The sequence below is a fragment of the Myotis yumanensis genome, unplaced genomic scaffold (genome assembly GCF_028538775.1).
Source record: "Myotis yumanensis isolate MYYU_CA2020_CCGP unplaced genomic scaffold, mMyoYum1.0.hap1 SCAF_17, whole genome shotgun sequence".
NCBI lineage: Eukaryota > Metazoa > Chordata > Mammalia > Chiroptera > Vespertilionidae > Myotis > Myotis yumanensis.
This window is the reverse complement of record NW_027223768.1, coordinates 18,085,382-18,089,995: the sequence shown is the minus strand read 5'-3', so window position 1 is coordinate 18,089,995 and position 4,614 is coordinate 18,085,382. Positions and strand designations below refer to the sequence as shown.

Below are 4,614 nucleotides of genomic sequence, written 5' to 3'. Positions count from 1 at the left end.
GCTGGTCAGGAAAGCAGAAGCCACTCCAAATATGCAGAGGAAGGAAAGGGTTAATGCAGGGACTGAAGGCTGCAAGGGCAAAGGTCAGGGAGGTCACTGAAATGCAAAACCTTGAAATGAAAAATCGTGCTACAGCCAATAGTTTTAGCTGCCAGCAGCACTCAAGTGGGCGATTCTTAGGAGGGCATGACAAAGCTCAAGAAACACACCCCACCCCTGTGCCGTCTCCCACATGCCTTTCAGCAGCTGCCCTGAACAATGGCTCCTCCTCTTCCACCTTTCAATCTCCTGCAATTGCTTCTCCATTGTCAGGACCCAATCAGGATTCCACTTGCCAGGGAATGTAGAAATGGTAATATATAGGCTCCTAGGGACAGGGAGAGCACTGGGCATTGGCAAATTGTATGTGTTACACTGTCTGTCTTGTTCAAGGGTGCAGTCTCAACCAATACACATGGACTGAATTAATGAAGGCAGGAGGGTCCCAGGTCAGGAACAGGACTCTTTGGGGGGAATGGAAGATTCTTCCGCAACCTCAGTCAGTGATGAGATGTGCCCCATCCCCCGACACTCTGCAGGTGCTGCCAGCCTGCTGCTGACTTTATTTTATTGTGGAAGCTTGACAACATTCACATTCAAGTAGAAATCTGACCATACTGGTCTGCTGTGTCAAACAACACTCTTTTTTATTTATTTATTTTCATGCGCCTCAGGCATGAAACAGCTCTGGCCACCGACACAGTCATCAAGCTAGGATGAACTAAGGACTGTACATCTGCTTTGCCCCTGATTGATTTAAGAGCAACACCACCAATCAGGTGTCTCCTTGCCCACTGCCAGGGGGTTTCAAACAACACTCTTGTGGCTCACCATCGCCTTAAGACAGGAATCTGAACTCTTTCTTCATCATGACTTCTAAGCCTCTGCATTATCTGGGCTCTTCCTAACTCTACAACCTATCTCATTCTACTCTACCTCTCTCACCACGCTGTGGCCACACTGGCCTTTCTGTTCACCAAACATGGCAATTACTTGCCCACCTGAGGGCCTCTGCCTAAGATGCTGCTGTTCCCAATCTAGACTGGTGTTGGAGACACTCCATAAATATCTGTTAGTTCAATAAATATAGATGAGGAGACTGACGCTCAAATAAGTTAAGTGATCCTTTTGGCCCCACTGCCGCTGTCATCCTCACTCTCTTGCTTTCTCCTGGTGTAACTTGGAGAAACAAGAGTGATGCTTCATAGCTTATCCCCCAACTCATCCTTCCAGACTACACACATCCTTCCAAAAGGTCCCACACCCTGTGTGCATTTGAGCCAAAACTCTAACCCCGAAAGGCCACAGAATGAGAGTGATTACGAAGCAAGAATGCTCACGTGTCCCTGTGAGCAGCACCCCTAAGAGCACAGGGCTGGGAGCCCACCTGCAGGGCGGCGAGGAAGTGGGGTGGGGTGTGAGACACACCCCAAACACCATCTTTTAAGACTGGAAATGCCTGATCTTGTGGGCTCTTTCATGAACCCCTACTTGATGTTTCAAACACTTCATTGCATAAACGTGTGTCATGGTGGGTTTGTGGGAAAGCCAGATGCACCAAAGACAGGCTGAAATGTCAAAGTCGTTGCTCTCATCACCCACTGTTTCCTTTGAGAGTCTGGCAGATGTTGGTCAGGGCTGTGCAGCTGGATGCCTCGAGAGCCTCCCACCCTCGGGTCCCACAAGAAGCCAGTTTTGAACCCACAGCCTTGCGCCAGCAGAAAGGGGGCAGCCAGCCTCGGCCCAGTGAGTGGCGAGCGCTAGGCCGCACCTGTTTGTTATCTCACAAATGAGATACTCGCCCCTGAGCCTGGTTTGCAAACCAGCTGCAGCTCTCACTAGCCCAGAACCTTCCATGGCTCCAGAATCTCAACGCTAGAATGCTGTGGTCACCCTATCATGCCCCTTTCTTACCGATGGGGACCTGAGCTCCACAGAGGTAAGCGGAGTCCCCGAAGACCACAGCCAGTGTGTGGAAGAGTCAGGAAGACTCAGTCCTGTCTGCTCGTACTGCCCCTCCCCACACACACCTGAAACACCTGGACATGCACTGGCACACCTGATGCCTCCCAGGACAGGGGCGGGCATCTGTCTGAGTCAGCCTCTGCTCTGCAGACACCTGGCCCAGGAGCACCCGACCCCACAGTGCATTCATCCTTGCACGTCTCACCTCACATATGAAGGCGACCGCTCTGTAAAGAAAGGGGGAGCTCCCCGGGGCCTGCTTGGGCTCCATCCCTCAAGGCAGGGATTCCAGGGAGAGAGCAAAGGGCCTGCGGTTTCCTTCCCCTGGTAGCTCTGAATTAACTCACCCCACAGCTCTGCATGTTCCTTATCCCCGCACGGCAAATACTTCTCTACACTCCACCTGCACCCTGCCACGTGCGTGCGTGCGTGCGTGCGTGCGTGCGACCTTCCGCAAAGGCTCCACTCAGGCTCCCTGGGCTCTGGCTAACAAGGGCAGAGGAAGGGCCTGGAGAGGGTTGGAGCAAAGAATAAGGACCCAGTAACTATGATCTCTAAGGAGTCTGACTCCCCCCCCACACACACACCTTCTGTTGGTTCTGTTTCAGCTCCCTCTCCCCAGAGTGAGGCACAAGATGGGTGGGATACGCGGAAGTGGTCAGAAGGCGACAGAAACCACTTCCTTTCGCAGAAGGTCTTGGGGTTGACGCTAAGTGTCCAGGCTTCTCTGCTCAGAAATCTCTTCTCTCATTTACAGATGCACATTTTCTACATTCTCCACTTTTTCACATCTTCCTGCACCTCCTGGCTGGAGAGATGCCTGTGTTCATAGTCATGGGAGTGAGAACTGAAATCAATCTCCACACACGGTCATCTGTTCATTCATTCATTCATTCATTCATTCGCTCTGTACGTACCATGTGGCCCGGGTCAGGCATAGACCCTGCCTTGGCTCTCAGCACAGTGTTGGGCATCCAGTGTAACCCCCTCATTGTCCGGGAAATCTGAGATAAAAGACCTTCCCCAACTCCACTGAGCACCGTGGCCGCAGCATATCACTTCCTTCTTTTTTTAAAATGTAAGCCTGTTTGAGTTGGGTTTCTGACACTTGAAACCAAGAGACCTAAAAATGCACACAAACACTGGAAGCCTAAAGGGAGCAGGAGTTTCAGGGAAAGGGTAGTGGCCAATGTTTTGTTCCTGGCCTGACACCTGCCAGCCCCTGAGAAGAGAAAAGGTCAACCCCACCAAATGGGGGTGCCAGTGGCAGAGCCCAGCTCGCCCAGAGAAAAGACCCCATCCTGGGCTGCATCTCGTCCCTCCACCCACCCAACCTCCCAGTGAGACTCAATTCGAGCATGAAACTGCTTTCGATGAGGTTTCGCCTCCTCTGACTCCCACAAGGCTTTCCAGGTCCCCAGAGGGTGATTTTTAATGTGGATGCACCCAGAGGCCTGAATTGGGGTTCATCATCAGCCGTGTTTCCTCCATTTATCATAGACATCCGATCCCCAAGTCCTTCCTTCCATCTCTGTCCCTGCCTGTGTGGACACTGGTCCTCTAACGAAGGGGCAGCATTCACGATTGACTGCCGCTCCTAGTGTTTCAGTAGCCGCCCTGAGTTCTTGCGGCCTTTCCTGGCTGACTCCCTGAGGACCGTCAGTCCCTCCTCCCCACGTGGAGCTGGAGGAAGGGGCACATTGCGGGCTAAGGAGCCCCACAAAGCCAGGAGCTACTCGGTCCTCCTGCCGCCGACCCCGAGCACCAGGCACCTTATACCCCTGCGGGCGGGGATCCAAGGGAACACGGAGACACCCCTGTCTTTCAGGCACTTCCACAGGCACCTATCAGCGGGGTCTTGTTTGCAGCCCTCAGATTACATGATAACTGTTAAGGTTATGAGCAGTCAGAAGACATCACACCTTTCTGAAGCGCATGCCATGTTGGGGGCTCCACCAGCCCGACCTGATCTATTTGAAATGTGTTCGGAAGGCCTCACAACCCCCTGCCCAGTGCGTGCCCAGCGCAGCGCATCAGGGACCAGGAGTGGGCAAGGGCAGGGTCTACCCTGGACCCCTCAGCTCCTGCGTGCTGAGCTCAGCACTGCCCACCTTAGGGGACAAAGGGGCGCTGGCCAGTCCTCACACTCAGGTGGCCCAGAGCACAGACCGCGCTGAAGCAGAGAAGGCCCCAGGAACAGGAACTGCGTTACTAGCGTGATAACCGCTCTGGATACATGCACGTTAGTAGCAGGTTGGAAAGGAGAGGAGTCCTGTTTGGACAGAGGGTGGAGCTGGGAGAGAAGGAAACAGTTCATGGAGGAGGTTGAATCTGAGATGGGGCTTGAAGAATGAGGCCCACTCATTTCTTTTAACTTTGTGACTAAGGGGAAAAAAAAAAGATCAAGTAACCAGTTCAAGAGGAACTGTCAGTCTGAGAAGTGACCGGATTCCTTGTTGCTCATGTGATCAGAGCCTTCCTGCCAGCCCGGCGCATCCTGTCCACTGGGCAGCGAGGTTAGTTGCACCTGCACCCCTCCCGCACCAGCCCTGCTCTTCCGTGGGAAGGCACACACGTGGTGCCCGTGGTGGGCTGTCCCCCTCAGCCACC

General features: G+C 53.4%; 1 pseudogene; it reads right to left on the bottom strand.

Moving 5' to 3' along the window:
• Positions 1–700: 700 nt before the first annotated feature.
• Positions 701–845, bottom strand: LOC138996500 (small nucleolar RNA SNORA48; annotated as a pseudogene).
• Between the last annotated feature and the right edge of the window lie 3,769 nt (positions 846–4,614).